Here is an 18,381-nt window from a genome sequence, read left to right on the forward strand (position 1 = left end):
TCTGGGGTCACTCTAACTTTATTCTTAGCCAGCACATAATCCATCACGTTGCTGCCCGAAGCCAGCTCCTCTGGAGGATGCCATGTTAACTCTAATACCATAGGTCTTCAGAACAAGAAATCAATGGGACCGCCTTGGGCCAATTAACTGGTCCAACGCTAAGCAAAAAGAAGCGAGCCCTTCATGAGATTTATTATAAAACAAAACTGGTTCCACAGAGTGAAACTTGCATGGTTGTTAAGGTTGTGTCCCTTAGTAATTAATGGCACGGCTTAATGTGCCATTAATTAATGTCAATTTAGGAGATTATCTCCAACTGGCAAGACTTTGACAAAGGTAAACAACACTGATCTAGTCTCCCATGGCTTGAAAGGCATTGTGAATGCTCAAGTAGGTGAAGATCCGGTAGGAAGACAATTTTTTTTTAGTTAGTATATATATATATATATATATATATATATATATATATATATATTATACAATATATTCTGATTATGGGTTCCCTTCCCCCAGGTCATCCAAGACCCTCCCCTCTTCTCCATCTATAAAAATTTTCACACTTACTTTCTCATTAGAAAACAAATACATATCTAGAAAACTGTAATAAGATGAAATTTAAACACACAAACCAGGATAGGACAAAACAAATTTAAAAAAAAGATATACACAGTTACACACTCAAAAAAATTCCATAAAAACATAATACATAAACAAAAGACCTGCAATATAAAAAATAAAAATGCCTAGACAAAGCATTGTGAGATGAAATCTCTCCAAAAATATCACTGAGTTCATTTTGTGTTGACTGTCTGTTACTGGTCATGGCACTTTAGTGTGGCTTGCATACTTAGTGAGACTCTCTCAGAGAAATGAATTTTCCTGAGCTTATCATTTGGAGTTAACTTCTGGGTTAGGGATTGTGTCCACTTTGGAAGACATTTCTAGCTGTAACCAACAAGTTATATGCTTAAAACTTAACAAATACTCTAATTCCAACATACATACACAAGGGCAAATTTTAAAGGAAGAAAAATGTATGAACTCCCGAAGACATGATAAAGATTTGACACTTTACATAAGTTTTATAACTGCATCGTGTAAAGATCTGAGAGTGGGTTTTCAGGGGACAGTAGAATTTATTTCACAGAAGTGCTTATGAGAAATAAATACAAAACATATACTAGAAAAGCCGTGGCAAGCAAGGCAGTCAGACTGAACCCGCCCGAGTCAGTTATGCATCGAGACTTAGATCTGGACTGAAGCAGCAAAACTCAACACACTGGAAAATTTAAAACTTCTCCTGACTAATCAAGAGTGACTTTCCAAGTCCTGATCCTGTAAAAAGAATACTCTGTAGAGATGATGTAGAGTTTTACTGTCCCTTTAATGGGTCTCCGAATGACCCATCGCCAACACTCGGTGCGTGTTATGCATTAGAGAGAGCCTGAGAATGAAGAAACAAAGTGTGCTCAAAAAAAAAAAATGTCCAGACCAGAGCTACAGGAAAACACTTGCACACATATCATTTAGGCCACAAGAGAGGAGTGGGCAGTGCAGTCAGTGTGACCAGTGCAGGCAGTGAGGGCAGTGTAGGCATCGTGGCCAGTGTGGCCAGCGTGGGCAGTACAGAGTCGGAGATGAGGAGAGCAAGAAGGCTCTTTCCAGGGAGTGCGTGGAGACAAAATGTTGCATTGTTGTGGCTGTGTGAAATAAGGGGGTGTCAGGGAGCACTGAGGAGCAGCCGGTCATCTCCTTTCTCGTTGTAGAAATGCATTAAGATGGTGGAAAAGTAAATACAAACCAGTTTCAAAAAGCCCAGCATGAGCACATTGTGAGCATGTGGGCACCCCTCACCTCAGCAGCGCTGGGTTTGGAATCGGCACTTAGGAGAGACACAAATTTTGAGCTGAGATTAAACTTTACAGAGAGAAAGCAGAAACACCATGAGCAGGAGCGACTTATTCAAAAATCCGTAAGTTCCTCTTTTCTCCGTTTGCCTATTTCTTAACCCTACACAAAATAGGAAGTGTGAAGAAGCCATCCTGCCATGTGCACTTCTCTGCAGAAGGAGGAGACATAATTCTCTGTTGAAAGACTCAATTAAGAAACAATTTAGAAGAATATCCTCCTTCCATGTCTAGGTTTCATAGCCTATGGAAGCAATGAAGCAAGAAACACACACACACACACACACACACACACACACACACACGCCCCCAAACACAATGCAAGACAAAGAGAAAGGACAGCAAGGTGGAGGGGAAATGCCATTGATCCCAGCCTTCTGCAAGCCACAGTCAACAAAACTGCAGGACTGTTACATTAAAATTCCAATGAGAAAAAAAAAATGAAAGTGTCACATATTCACAAACAACCAGATTTTTCTTAATTTTTAAGTCTTGAATTTTCTATGTGATCCTAATATTGCTAAAATCAGTTTCATGTACTCAAATATTTCACCAGTATTATTTCCCAATATTTTAAAACAAAGCTATTTTGTTCTCTCGTGTTGCTAATAAATTTATGATGCAGCAGATCTCTATAATTAATATATAAAGCAAGAGAAAGTCATGGCCATCGTCTTTTTCCCCCTGCAACAAGTATGATTAGAATTGCTTCATAAATTATTCACATATTCTCTTAGAATAATAAAAGAGCATCTCTTCCTACAAGAATCGCATTATTTATTGGGAGCGTGAAGTAAAGTTCCTTCCAAACGTTGTTTTGGTAACAGGTAGGGCAAGTCACTTCCGGCAACCATGAGTGTTTGGTTCATCCTATTTTGAAATGTGTGACATAAGCATCCAGGTGTCATCTGCACTGGTTTCAGTTGCATCTGTTATAGGTGACACATAACCTTTAAGGCATGCCAGGCTTGCGGCAGAATGATAAGGCTGACAGAAAAGAGCCTTTATCTCCAGTTTCCGCTTACCTTCCCTTTTCTCCTCTAGAAAGCAGCAGCATGTGCCCACCCCACCCACCAGAACAAACAGGTCTCCTTCCGTGCGCTTCTGCACACAGAACGTACTTCCTCACACTCTTGTTTATAAGTCAGACTTCTGGCATGCGACTCGGCGCTACCAATTTATCAGTCACAACAGTGATGTATTTATCGGTGTCCTTGCATTTTAAAATGCATTAATTAAATTAACGGATTTTGGCTCACAGAACTTTCCCCTGTCATGTTGTAGTTAATATTTAATGATGTTAGTAGACCTGACCATTAAGTATCTCAGTGATAAAAGGCTGCATGGAGCATATTCTCCACCATCAAAGGCATTTACAATCTTACAAACTATAGGGACAAAAGTCTGTGTACTTAAGTGATGTAAGGGATGTTTTGAAAGGCAGATATTGATACAGAAGAAGGAACTCGTATCTGGAGGAACAAATATGGAAGTGACCATACGTGGGCAAGAGAATATTTATCACCTTTAACCTACGGCACACAGTTTTCTTGGAGTCTTGGAGGGTGAGAAAGAAGAGGTTTGATCAGCTGGGTGGTGGTGGCGGCGGCGCACGCCTTTAATCCCAGCACCTGGGAGGCAGAGGCAGGCGGATTTCTGAGTTCGAGGCCAGCCTGATCTACAGAGTGAGTTCCAGGACAGCCAGAACTACATGGAGAGACCCTGTCTCGAAAAACCAAAGGGAAAAAAAAAAAGAGAGAGAGAGTTTTGATCGAAATACCATCCTATGAGCTACAGATGGATGAATGAATTCTTACATCTTAACACACAGAGCAAAGGGCCCGATGAATGTCTAAAGGATGATTGCATAAACACAAAAGGCTAAATAATAATAATAAGGTGATCAACTTTACAGATAGATGAAAATCCACTCCCACCGTGACGATTCCTCCATGGGGATTCCTCCACGGGCATCTTTCCAAAGCCTCGAGGCTTTGCTGCATTCTATACAACACAGACCGAGATTTCTTACACTTTTTTATTTTTTAGCATCACCTTCTAAGGAACAGGAATCATTCATCACTGACTTGAGCTACCTCATGACCACCTTTACCTGGCTGCTTCAGATCATTCTCCTACAGCATGGCTATCAGCCAACAACAACCCGTAACCCTAGCTTTGACTTCTGGTCAAGAAGAGTCGGTACCTTGGCATTTAGAAGGGGAGGGCTTCCAAAATGAGATGGAAGGGACCAACAATCTCCAACTGTCTAGAAAAACCAAACGCCCCTGTGGAGAGCGTCCCGTGTACTTGCTCATTCCGATCTGTGCAGGGATTTCTTCAAAGCGTGCTGATGTGTGTTATGCATGCAGAGCGAGCATCTTGTTTTTATGTTGTCTATAATAAATTATGAGTGTAACAGCAGGAGCCTTTTCAATACTATTTGTAAATGCAGCCAGAGGCTATTAAGTGATTGGTGTATCAAATAAATATAATTAGTAAATAGCAAAATAACATGTTTGTAAACTGCCTTTGGAAATACATGATTAGACCAAAGGCAGCGATTTCTGCCAAAGCTTCTAAGTGTTTCTGAGAGATACCAGAAAAATAATTTAACAATTTTCATAACGACTTCAAGAAAATTTCTATGTAAATCTGCTAAGAAGGTAGGTATTTACTTCATCCAAACTTTTTTCTGAATGTTTTATGTGAAAAATTTAAGCGTGTGTGTGTGTGTGTGTGTGTGTGTGCTTAAGTGCACACCATAATTTTTCAGGAGAGTTAAAATGTGCTTGATTATTGACTATAAGTTTTTAAATTGGCATTTGATGAGGTTCAAAAGGAGCTATAAATATACCTCCACATGCAGAGTGCTCTCAGGCTGTGAGTTATTCTCAATTAGTAACACTTACAATTATTGCACCAAGTCAATCAGTTTGAAAAGACCTGAGAGCTCTGTGCCCTTCCCCCCTCAGCATTGGGAACATTTGCTCTTGAATGGCAATCTGCTCCCTCCATGGAGCAGTGAGACCCCAGGGCCAAGGGCCCTCTTCCCCTAATCAAGGAACCATACCCTGTCCTTCCACCCCAGTTCTCAGTCCCCAGCCTGCATTGCCCACTTCCATGTGACTCCAGTTCCTCTTGTAGATCAATACAGTCATCCCAGCTTTCAAGCTCTACAACAGTTTGTACACCTGGGCCAAAGCTAACTAAGTTTCTGATCCTTCCCAAAGCTTCCTTTAGTCGATCTCCCCCTAATACTCTATGCCTTGTCCGCATGTCCATTCTACCCATGAACACACTCCTTCTCCAGGGATTTCTGCTCATGCTGATTTGTAGCTCAAAGCTTAGGTCTGTGCCCAATGAATCAGGTTTCTCCTTATGCAACCAAACAGGTCTTATGTTGAAATGCTCTCTCTTTGTGACCTGTTTTGCATTTCTTTATACATAGACTTTTTTCATATCTTTCTAGACAATGCCAAAATATGCTGAGCAGAGAACATAAACAATGACAAATGATAATGGAAATAATAGTAGCTAACATGTGTTCTTTATTTATTAACACATATTAATATTGATAAAATGTGTACTTACGCCTCATACATCCAGATGGAATAGCTGATTATATATAGTCTTTAAGACGCAAGAGACAAAGGTATCTAAGCATCAATTTGGGAAACTAGTCAATAAAACCTGAGTTTATAAAAGGTAGGTACACATAATACCCTTGAGATATTTAACGGTTCTTTCGGGTTATGTACTCAGAATATATTTAAAAATAAGTGTCTCTGATACCTGCTATCAGATGCTTGCTTCACTGAACTTTGTAGCCACACACTTTTAAAATCCAGTTCACTCAATATGCAGGGTCCTGACTAGAAGTCACACGATCTTTCCCAGATCCTAATGATAAAGAAACACAGCAATAAAATATGGTCCCTGCCCTCAAACAGCTCCTAGTCTTGGCAACACAAAAGATCACCCCTATATTTTTATTTCCCATAAGTTGGAGCCTGGAGAAGAATCATATGTAATGCAGGAGAAGAAATGGTTTAAAAACAGTCAAAACTTACTCTTCCTTTGAGGGGTTGGTTAGCAATACCTGACTGAGGGAAGAATGCTGACAGAGGTGGAGAGTATGTAAATGACTGGGAGAGCGCTTATGGAAAATCCTGGAGAATCCAAGACCAAATAAAGATCCCTAGAAAAATAATCTCTGTCCCCCTGGGGCAGCATGCTAAAGCCCATATTTATCTGTCTACTGCAGAGGTGTGAATGCCAGCAAAGACCTCAGGGCCAGATCAAATGAGACTGCTGCTTTCCAGTCTGGGGGCCCCTGGGGATGACTTTAGTACTGAGCACTTAGTCATCGTGTTTGATGGCTTCTGCGGCCTCATTTATCAGGGATCTACAGTTAAATTTAATTTTCGAGTGAGCAGAGGACAGCCATGGGAGACGGGCTCCTTGGTGCTGATCTGCCCCCGTTGATGTCTTCTGAAGTGGAAATGATGGATGCCACATGTTCTGGCTGTGATTAAATTTGCTTTGACAAAGCAGCATGGAAATCTGATTTTCAATAGACTTCTGCATTTCACCTAGTGCTGAGCAAACAGATACAGAACATAATGCTTGCATGGCTGTCAGGCCCCTAGCTAATTCATTGTGCCCATCTAATGAGGCTGTCCATTAAATTATTATTTGTCAATAACACACAGAATCATTTTTTGAAACTCTGAGGAATGGGGAGTTTGTGTTTAAGTAAATAAACATAGAGTGTTTGACAACCAACGTCTGGGGTTTTTCCATGGAAGGGCCAAATAGCTCATCAGTCTGGATGTCTCGGGTCCCCTGAAGAGTCAAAGCACCACTCAAGAAGATCTTCTGTTCCCTTCACTTAGCTCCCATTTCCAATGCAAACAACATCATCCAATTACAACACAGAAGGAGCTACAAACACTGACACCTTAGCTCCCTGGCTTATCTTTAAAGGAGAGTGAAGCAGAAAGTCACATTAAGTATGCATCTTATGGTAAAGCTTTTAACCTCCTGCCTAGAAGTGCTGCCTGGGGATGACCTCCTGGAAAGGTAGCCCCTTTGGGGAGAGGCCACAGAGCCCTCTACAACAGGTGAGTAGAAAAAAAGGTGACTGGAGATGCTTCTTCCCTCAGTGCCATCTTTTTTCAATAGTTAATACGCTTTGCTTTCTCATATCATTAGAAAAGGACATCTCTGTGAACCTGCCATGGTTTATCTCTAGAAAATCACTACTCAAATTCCAAATGTTCTGAGTCCTTCAAGAACAGCTTTGGCCTCATACCAGCTTTTGGGCCTTCTTGCTAACCAGTCAGTGGTCACCAAAAAGTTTGCCAATGGAACCCATAGATCTTAAATATTCCTTAATTTTTTAAGCAGCTTGGCTTTGCTCTGCACTTGCATAACCAGACCAGCAGGAAAAGCTCTAAAACCTTTAACTTCTCATTCAGAAAAAAAAAAATGTACTGTGTCCAAATGTATCTCTAAGGATTAAATGAGACAATGTCTGTGTGAGTTTAACCCTATTGTCTCTCTGTAGACACTCATGTACCCCATTTTAAAGAACTCTCTAAAAAGTACAGGGGAGCCGTGTAGCGGGAATGATGGGGGCCTCCTCTATGTAAAGGCTGGGAGCCTGTGCAGCCACAGAAGCATCTCCTGCCAGAGGACCTAATTGAGGACTGCCTTAAAGATGAAGGATTGCTGATGCAGACAATGCCAACCAGTTAGGAATTTCTGTTTAGAAGAGATGCTTTCATGGGACCAATGGGGGCACAGGTGGAGGGTTTTAAAGGCGCTTGCAGCAGTGCCCAGATAAGCTTGCTGCAGCATTTCTCACCTGCTCCCAGAGTCTGTGTCACTGACTCTGTGCCACCTCACCTCCACCCCCAAGAGCAGGTATGCTCAGGCTGTGAGTGGTCCAGGGCAGAGGCAACAGAGCCTGCAATCAGGCTTCTTGCTACAGTCATTCCCACCTTTCCACAGGAAACAAGGGGAATCTTCATGAGACTATGGTGTGACTCAGGTCTAACCCGGGATAGCCCATACCCCTGCTTGGTATACATTCATTGCCTGGTTCTCAGGCACACTGTTGTGATTTATATAGCTTCGGATCACACACTGGCCTCAAATTCCACTAGTATTTCTTGTCGAGCTTTACCTAGAACAAAAGTGGCTATCTCCATTGCACACGTGAGAAATCTCGGTTTCCTTGATGCCTGGTGACTTGTTCTGATTCACTCAGTTAGCAGGATGTTCCAGAAGAAGAGCCAGAGCCAGTCAACTGTGTCTTTGAAATACCGCCCTACAGGATTTTCTTAATACATGTGGAAGAGAGTGAGAGGCCTCTGGCCATCTCCTGGGTGCTGAGAGTCCTTCTGAGTTCTCAAAATAAGCTTTATTTTTAGTTTCCATGACCTTGGGCCACCAAGATACTTTACTTACTCAAATGCATTTTGTTGCCAAAACACTTGTGCCCTCAAGGAAGCTGGCATTTCCATATTACTTGCTGTAACGTGGCCAGTGGGTTGGCCCATGACCTTGTCTTAGCAAAAAGATGATCCGGAGCCCAAGAGCACTAATGGATCACCATCAGCCTTCTGCCCTGCTGACCTGCACTGCAAAAGCAATAAATATACGAAACAGTCCAAAGCTGAACAGCATTATCATGAGTTGAAATACATGTTAACTGTATCTCGTACAAAGGAGACAGTCTCACAATGTTCTTTCAAAGCTCGGGGTCACAATGATCTGACTGTTTAAGAAAAAAAAAAAAATACAGCCTTCTTCAGCTTGCTCAAAAGCAGGAAGTAGGTACCTATAAAATATAGCTTTAACCCAGGGAAACGCCATACTTGTTAATATCAAACTGTCATCCAGCCAAGAAAATTGGAATCTCTTAAAATCTAACTGTGGGGACAAGACAAGAGGAAGAGGGATCTGTTAACATTTACTTTTGGCCAATAAGCTCAGTTTGCTAGAATGTCTAACGTCAGTCTGAGGGTACTGAGAATGGTGAGCAGATGGAGGAAATACAGAGGAACGGCTAGAACCTAGAAACAAGGCAGTCTCAATCTGAAATAACCAATGAGGTTGTCAGAACACTTGCCACCATAAGATGTTGTAAACCTTGTCTGAAGTGCAGACTCCTCATATCTACAGAATCTGCAAGCCGACAAGATCCCAGACGACATCACCCATCTAAAATTTGAGGTGAAGATCATTAGGTGAAGATTGGGTGTATTGAATGTGTTTCTAGAGGGAAGGTGAATGGCAAAGAACTGCATGTTTCCTGAGCAATAAGACCAGGAAAGCCAATCGGGATATTGGTTCCACTTGCATCATTTCTTGATTATAAAGATCAAGCTGTGTTTGATCAAACAGGAATGTTGTGAAATAGGAAAGTGGGAATGAAGGAGAGAGAGGTGGAGAGAAGATGGCGGCAGATGTCTGAGTGTCTCTGACAGACGTAGTTATTAATATCAAGGTTAGGTAATTGGGTTTACAATTCTAATTGTGTGGGCATCTTGTTAATTGAGCATTACCAAATATAAGAACCAATTGCATAACCTTAAGCTCTAAGAGTCTTCATTCTATCAGGTACCCCGGGCATGGCAGGTATTGTCTGGGGTTCAGTCGAGCTTTGTGTAGACATCTGGTGGGTGCCAGGGCTAGTGTTTCTAGATAGCTGGCGCCTCAGAAAAATGGCTGCTGTCTGGCAAAAGCCTGGACTGGGCACCGATTTTTAAATATTACCCACAACAGGAGACTGAACAGCTCTATGTAAAGGCAGAATTAAGATGAAGTTCTGAGGCTTCTGTGAAATAAGGAACCATGCTTCCTATAATTCCAAAACTAGTCCATATCCAGAGACGTGCAGCTCTGCACTACAAATGAGTTAAACTCATGCTATCTGAATTGTGAGGTTTCAACTGCTCTCAATGAACTCTAGGGATCTTCAGACAAGCCATCAGGGCAGGCAAGGAGAACTGAGCTGGGCAGTGTTTCAAGTCCTGAATCACAAACTTTATTTGCAAAAGAAACAAAAACAACCTCATCATATTTTGCCAATTAAAATCTTTAAATGATTTGACTTGTTCAGTCTTTGGTTTATGTAGGCTCTACTACTGATATCACCTATATTTGAAAATGAATTTGACAAATGTTATATCTTTACTAACTCATTTACAAATAGAAAAACTCACTTTAATGTTTCACTGAGACTTTTATAATAAGAAGCCACACTAATTTCTCCAACAAAAATAATTTTAAATGCCAATGATTCATCTTTTGAAAATCTCTTTAGTAGCTGGCTTAATATAGGACAGCTAAATTATCATGCATACTTGTGCATTAAAATTTTTTAAAACATTATTTTGGTTGAAGGCTAACAAGAAAATTTATGCCAGAAAGGGAAAACTAATAGTGTTATAATTGTTGATAATTTTCTTTGATTTAGCACAAAGACTTAGAAGAACCAGATTGTCCTAAAGATCTAAAAACAGTCCTTCGTTATATGTGTAGATGTTTGCACATGAGGGGTCAGAGGGCGACCTACACAAGCTTGTTGTCTCCTTCTCCCATGAAGGTCCCAGGGATTGAACTCAGCTTGTCATGCTTGCTGCAAATACTTTTACTCTCATAGATATACCACTAGCACTATATTTCACAATCCTTAGATTTAATCAATATTTAGTTACACAGTGATAATTTTTGACACTATCCTTCAGTCATTGGGAACTTACTTATAAAGACCTTCTCAATGTTTGCACATGTCATGACGTATCATAAAAAAATCATAGTTGTCGATATCTCCACAAATCTAATGAGTAAATTCAAAACATTAAGTATCTTGTAAGCTTTAGAAGCTAATATTGGTTTTTCTAAATAAATCAAATTTTCTCAAGTCAAATTTTATCACTTGCAGCAAATAATATTATGTGTTTACTCTGAAGTCATAAAACTCTGTTTGAAAAGATAGGTTGAACTCTAAGAAGAATGTCTGCCAAATATCTGAGTCAGAGGGATCATAATTTGTAAAGTGTTGTTTCAAGGAAAAATTATGTTTTATGTATTCTCTTCAAAATCTGTTGCCCCGGTGCTCTTTCTTGGTATAGCCTTCTATCTGGATATCGGGAAGTATTTATCATCTATTTCCTGCTTTCCTGCTTCTTTACAGGGAATGTTAAAAGATGCATAATCATGGCTCAAAACTTAATACAATTAGCAATCTCACTACTTTATCAAAGTCATCCTTAAGTGAGCCCGGCACTGCTGCACAGGCCCTGCATCACAATGCAGAACAAATGTTGAGCAGAGGCTAGTGCCCATCCTGGCGGACAGGAGGGCTCTCCCACTGCTGACCATCATCAACGGACATAAGAGAGCATTGAGACTTTGACCTTGAGGACAGTTGAAATGTCGTGGGCTCCGCTGGGCATCTGTGAGCCACTCTGATGACACACCTGCCCACTTCACCATGGAATTTCCTATTGAGTCCTCACCTCCGCTCTCAATTTCTTACACTACCTTTCTTGCATGGTCTTCTACTGACTGGTGCTGTGCTCCTGTTTCTTCTTCTCACACCTCTCTTGTTATCTCAGCCTTGATCTCACAGTCCCATGAAGGGCCCCAGGTTTCCTAGAAGTGCCTGGGAGAGTCATCTCCCATTCATCCTGCTTTAGTTTCTGTCCTGTATGAATCATAGCTAGAGTGATATTACATGTTTATTTGTTTACTTTCTGCTTTCTTCTTTCACCAAAATTTATGTTCCATGGGAGCTAAGATTTTATTTGCCACTACAGTACAAATATATTGAGTAAATGCTTGTTATCTGACTAAACTAGGGCTTTAAAAATTTATTAAAATACTGGTTTCTACATTAATTCATAAAAATCAGTCTTCTAAACCAGTGCTATTCAATAAAAACATAATGTGAACCACATGTCACTTCAAGTTTGCTAGTATCCATATTAGAAAACTTTAAAATATAGCAGGGAGGAATTCGAGGGTGGGGAGGTGGGAGTGGGGGGTAGGTGGGTGCACACCCTCATAGAAACAGGATGAGCAGGGATGGGATAAGGGGTTCCTGGGTGGTGGGGGAAATGGGGTAAGGGAATAAAATCTGAAATGTAAATATAATATTTAATAAAAAAGAAAAACAAAAGAAAAAAAAAGAAAAATTATACACAAACACACACACACACACTGATTAATGATTTTGACATGTGGCCAACACAAACTTTCCCCAGATATCTTATTATCTTATTTTAGTACTTGTTTTACTAATCCTTTGAAATCCTGTGTACATTTGATATTTAGAGAGAATCAGAGAATCTCTATCCAGGTTAGTCACGTCTCAGGGGTGCCGACAACAGTAATACTACTGTCCCAGAAAGTGCAAACTAAGGGAACATGGGGAAGTGACTACAGCATCTGCTATAAACCGGATAAACGGATGAGACCTGAACAACCACTATAACAATGATCACTATTACCAAAAGCAACCCAGTGAGGTGGGAGTCCAACTCACTACCACTCGATACAGAAATGGTGGCCATGGTCAAGCAAGCATTTTGTCACATCACTAGCTACCCCAATCTCAGCTTCTGGAAAATCGAGGAGCAGAAAAGCGAATGACTGATTTCCTGAGGGTTGTCCCTGATACCTCCTCATTTGGGCAGGATTAGAACACACTGAGACAAGCTGGCTTCTAGCTCTTATCTATCACTGCTGGGTCACATCGGAAGCACCATGCTGGTAGGAGGGTGTCCGTTCTAAGTCTCCACATGACACCCAGAGTGGCCTTTGTAAAATGCAATCCTGAACGTTCCACTTACTTGTTTTCTCTTTTTGTTGTTGTTGTTATTGTTTTATTTATTTACATCCCAATGTTGACCCCCTCCCATCCCCCCACACAGAGTTCTCCCCCCCCATTCCTCACCCCCTTGGCCTCCCAGAGGGTACCCCTCCCCCTGGGTATTTCCCTACCCTAAGGCATCAATTCTTTTCAGGATTCGGCCTATCTTCTTCCACTGAGGCCAGACAAGGCAGCACTCGGCTACTTAAGTGCCTGAAGTCTAGGAACAGTCTGTGCTGGTGGCTGGTGGCTTAGTCTCTGGGAACTCCCAAGAGTCCGGGTTAGTTGAAACTGCTGGGCTTTCTATGGGGTTGCCATCCCCTTCAACCCCTTCAGTATTTCCCCTAACTCTTCCATAGGAGTCCCTAACCTCACTCAGTCTAATGGTTGGCTGTAAGTATCTGCATCTGTCTCCATCAGCTGCTGGTAGAGCCTCTCAGAGGACAGTCATGCTAGGCTCCTCTCTACAAGTACAGCACAGCATCAGCAACAGTGTCAGGGATCGGTGCCCACCCATGGGCTGGATCCCAAGTTGGACCAGTAGTTGATCAGCTATTCCTCAGTCTCTCCTCCATTTTTGACCCTGTGGTTCTTTTAGACAGCAGCAATTTCGAGTCAAATGTTTTATAGGTAGGTTGGTATCCCTATCCCTCCACTGGGGGTCCTGAGTGACTGACTGACTGGAGGTGGTCTCTTCAGGTTCCATGCCCACACTGTTGGGCATTTACCTATTTTCGATCTATACTTTTGTACCTCATCTCTGGTTAATTCCCAAGCATGACAGCAGCACATCTTACAAGACCATGGTTGAGCTCTTATGCTCCCACTGGCCCTTTGCCCACCAAACCTTCATCTACCCTTACATCCTAAGCACTTTACATACAAAGCACATTGCCATTCCTTGAGCTAAGACTTTTCACAACCTTAGCTATGTGCTACTCTATCTGCTCAGTGCTTATTTCAGCTAATGCTAAAATCCCCCAAATTCAATTCAGCCACCTGCTGAAGCCTTACCTCTTCACGCACTTTGCCTAATGAGGCATCCTTATTCTTATTTTTACACACTGTTCCCGAGATGCTGGTAGCTTATGCATCTACAATGCTGTCACTGTGGATTTACTTGTATATCCTGCAAACTAAAGTACAAAATCTTACGGCCAGGACCACTGCTCATGGTTTGTTACCAGAGCCAAGTACAATGCCTGGTCCAAAGCATGTGCAATCAGGAGCTAAGGAACAAGTGAATTAATATACTTAGGCACGCTGTCACTCTCTACTGCTCCCTGCTCTCAATGCTAACCCTACATTATGCAGGCAAATGGATAATAAAACAAAGGCATTCTAACTAGGCATTCTACAGAAGTCCTTTCAAAGTCATACAAGATTACATATGAAATAACCGAGAGCAGACAGATGTAACAGGCCCAACACATGCCTGTGTGTTTGCATTGAGACATGGTGTCTGTAGAGGTGAAAGTCAATCCTTCTGGAGAAGGTTCAGGTTATCTACAAAGTATAGAGTCCTCAACTAATCAGGAGAGCAGAGTTGTGAAACAAACAAACAAAAAATGGGAGGGCAATTATGGTACAGATATATACAGATCCCTAACCTCAAATCTCTCCCTAGCAGATAACAGTAGCTGCTTAGAAGTCACCTTTAGGTGAAACAGACTAAACCTTTCCTTCTTAAAATAAATTCAAACATTTGTCTGTGGAAGATTGGTATGGGCAGAAAGTGGTGTTGAGAGTAATAGTGTCAGGTTCTTTCACACCCAAACACAGGAAATTTAATTAATGCTGGATGAAACATAACTCAAGCAAGAAATGAGAACTTAAAAATGAATAACATCCTAGCAAATGTTCAAAAAGGTATTTCCACCACCAAATAAGAATAAGGTGCTATGAGAAGAAAAATAATATAAGTATTATAAAATAACATGACTAGGATGCATAATTAAAACCATATCATTTCAAAATAACACAAATAGGACCAATTACTTAACATTTTTAATACTTGAAAGTAGAGGGAAAGGAAACATAAATCATAAAATAAGATTAGAGAATATATTCAACTGAGGTGAGGACAGCCAGTATTTTCTTATCAACAATCATAAAAGGAAAAGAAAAACAAAAAGAATCAAAACACAAAAACGGTGGAAAAACGTAATTAAGATCAGGTTAAAAATCAAAGACTCAGTATCTGCTCATGGCCTTGTGAGATTTCAAAGCAATCAACATTAACAGAAAATCTTGAGTGTTCAGAGCAAAATTAAAGAAAATTACCTACCAAGTAATGAGTGTTAGACTCCTCACTATTGACACTAAATGCTGAAAGGTAATGGGATGATCCGTCCACAGCACCAAAGGGACACACCATTGTCTTAGAATGCTGTGCCAGCCTAAATTATCAGTTAAGTGTGCAGATAAAACATTAACATGCTCAGGGATCCCAGGGTTCAGACAATGTTCCTCCCAGGCATGCTTTCAGAAGTTATGAAAGATGAGCTCCAGGACAGGGATAACCACTGCTCGCCTTACTAAAAACTGTAACACTCAGTGAAATGATACGAGGTATCAAGATACAAAAAGACATGGAGGAGTCTTAAATGCACACTTATGACTTAAGCCAATATGAGAGGCCTGCAGACTGTATCGTTCCAGCTGTGTGGCTTTCTGGGAAAGGAGAATCAATAGAGACAAGAAAAAGCCCAGCAGTCACTTGGGCTTCTGAGCAAGGGAAGGAAGGGGGAGCAGGTGGTCATGTGACCTTGTAGGCAGCAAAATTGCTCTGTTCAGCATTGTAAGGGTGAAGAGACATGATACACTTCCAAAATCCATAGAGGATACAACACATAGATTGAGTCCTGAGATAAACTGAGTCTTAGCTAAGGATGATGTATCCATACTCTTCATCAGTTGTATCCAGTGAACTACAAGAATGCAAAATGACACTGAGGAGGGAAATGGAGGACAAGGTGGTATGTGGGAGGGCTGCCCACTCTGTGAACTTGTTGCAAAAGCTTAGGATTATTCTAAATTAATCTGTTAATCTCTTGTTTTCAAAGCACAACTTTGCCATAACAGTGTTGTCTATTGTCCTTACTCTGCTTGATTATTTATTTATTTATTTATTTATTTATTTATTTATTTATCTAGCAAGTTATTTTCTGAGTCAACAACTTCTAAGACATCTATGGAATTTACCTGTTGCTTTTTATTGCTTTCCTGGTAGCAATGGAAGTTCTACAAAAACAATGCTGTGTTTATTTTAGAAATAAGCATTATATTAGTACCTACCACAATGTCTGGTTCTTGAATAAGTATAAAAACAAACTAACTATCTCCCCGAGAGTAAAGATATATAAGATCAAGTATTCCGGGATCAGCAATATTATTCAATATATTTGTGAAAACTGATCCATTACTGAAATGGAGTCCCATGCTCATTCAGATTGAGATAGAAACTTAGTAAGGTATAGAAAAATTTCAAAGATATTCAGTAGCTATAGGGAGACACACACACACACACACACACACTACTTGGTATACTCTTACCTCTGGTAATATAATACAATAGATATATATTTATGAATGTCCCCAAAATATACAATAAAATTTATCAAAACAGTCATAAGAAATTACATCTATAAGATATGCACAGACTTGATACTGAAGCCTAGAATATTTCTAAGTTGTATAAAATGGCAGATACAAAACAAAACAAAACAAACTAAACCAAAAAAAAAAAAAAAAATCAAACCATAAAACCTCTTCACTTCTCACACCATTGAAGATTCAAAAAAGTAGTATCAAAAATTTCCAAACCAAGATCTGAGAGCATGCATCTGTAATTCAGCATGATTCAGGAAGTAGAGCCGGGGAATTTTATTTTGAGAACATCTTCACAGTGTTATTATTTCTCGTGCTTTGTAACTGAGAAAATCGAGAAAATGAAACTGAGCAATTCTGTTAAAGTTGCACAACTAATGACCTAAAACAGGTGGCATATAAACTCATCAGGCTTGACTCCAGATTTTGTGAGTATAGCCATTCGACCTCCCAGTCTCCTAAGATGCTTAAAGACAAACATTATGTCACCAATCAAGTTTAAATTACCCTAGGGCAGAACTGTTTTTACTCATCTTTAGAGCACTGCAGTACCCAGTTCTTAGAAGATCATGCTCCCAAGTGCCCACTTTCCTTTCTGTGTCTCTTAGTGTGGGTAATCACATGAGGGCTCAGTGGCTATATTAAAAGTACATTCAAAGTACAGAGACAAGACCTAGCACCTTATAAGCCTGTCTCAGAGCTAACTTAGGATAAGAGCACATGTCCTTGTTTGACACTCTCCAGGAGACACTATGAAACAATATATACCAGTTTTCTTTATACATATACATGTATGTATAATGATCTGACTATGGTTCCCCTCCCAACTTCTCTGAGATCCACCCCCATCTCCCTTCCATCCAAAATCACCTGCTTTCTATTTCTGTTTCTTCTTTAAAAAATAAATAGGCGACCTGGAGCACTGGTTCCTTCCAGTCTGGGCCCAAGCACTGAGCAGATCCCAGGTGGCAGCTCTGCCCCCAATCTCACAGAACCCAGAGGAAGCAGGCCTCCCAGGGGCTCTAACCTGGGCAGTATCTTAGGTAAGGAGAAAGCAACACCGGCCCCAAACAGGGAGTACCTGGGACCCACTAGGACCCAGAAAGTCACTCCTGGCCAAGAGCACTGATTCCTTCCTGTCTGTGCCTGAGATCTGAGCAGATCTTGGGCCCCAGCTCTAACCCCAGTAGTAACACCCACCCCACACAGTTCTGATACAACCAAAATAATAGGAAAGACAGGCTTCAGTCAGAGACAGGGCAGGTAGCACTAAGGAGATTCAGATGACAAAGGCAAGCACAAGAACATAAGCATCAACAACACAGGGTACTTGGCATCATTAGAACCTAGTTCTCCCACACAAGAAAGTCCTGAATTCCCCATATCACTAGGAAAGCAAGATTCAGATTTAAAATCACTTCTAATGATGAAGATAGAGGACTTTAAGAAGTACATAAATAACACTCTCAAAGAATTTGAGAAGAACACAGGTAAACAGGTAGATGAGGAAGCACAAAATCCCTTAAAGAATTACAAGAGAACACAACCAAACAGGTGAAGGAATTGCACAAAACCATCCAGGACATAAAAATGGAAGTAAAAACAATAAAGAAATCACAAAGGGAGACTACCCTGGAGATAGAAAACCTAGGAAAGAAATCAGGAGTCATAGATGCAAGCATCATCAACAGAATACAAGAGATAGAAAAGAGAATCTCAGCTGCAGAAGATACCATGGAAAATATTGACACAACTATCAAAGAAAATGCAAAATGCAAAAAGTTCTTAACACAAAACATCCAGGAAATGCAGGACACAATGAGAAAACCAAACCTAAAGATATTAGATACAGATCAGAGTGAAGATTCCCAACTTAAAGGGCCAATAAATATCTTCAACAAAATTATAGAAGAAAACTTCCCTAATCTAAAGAACGAGATGCCTATAAACATACAAGAAGCCTATAGAGTGCCA

General features: G+C 40.6%; 1 protein-coding gene across 2 annotated transcripts in view; it reads right to left on the minus strand.

The window, feature by feature from the left end:
* Hs6st3 (heparan sulfate 6-O-sulfotransferase 3) overlaps positions 1–18,381 on the minus strand; it is a 684,501-nt gene that overhangs the window by 255,804 nt on the left and 410,316 nt on the right. The window lies entirely within an intron of this gene.

The sequence above is a fragment of the Arvicanthis niloticus genome, chromosome 3 (assembly GCF_011762505.2).
Source record: "Arvicanthis niloticus isolate mArvNil1 chromosome 3, mArvNil1.pat.X, whole genome shotgun sequence".
Lineage (NCBI taxonomy): Eukaryota > Metazoa > Chordata > Mammalia > Rodentia > Muridae > Arvicanthis > Arvicanthis niloticus.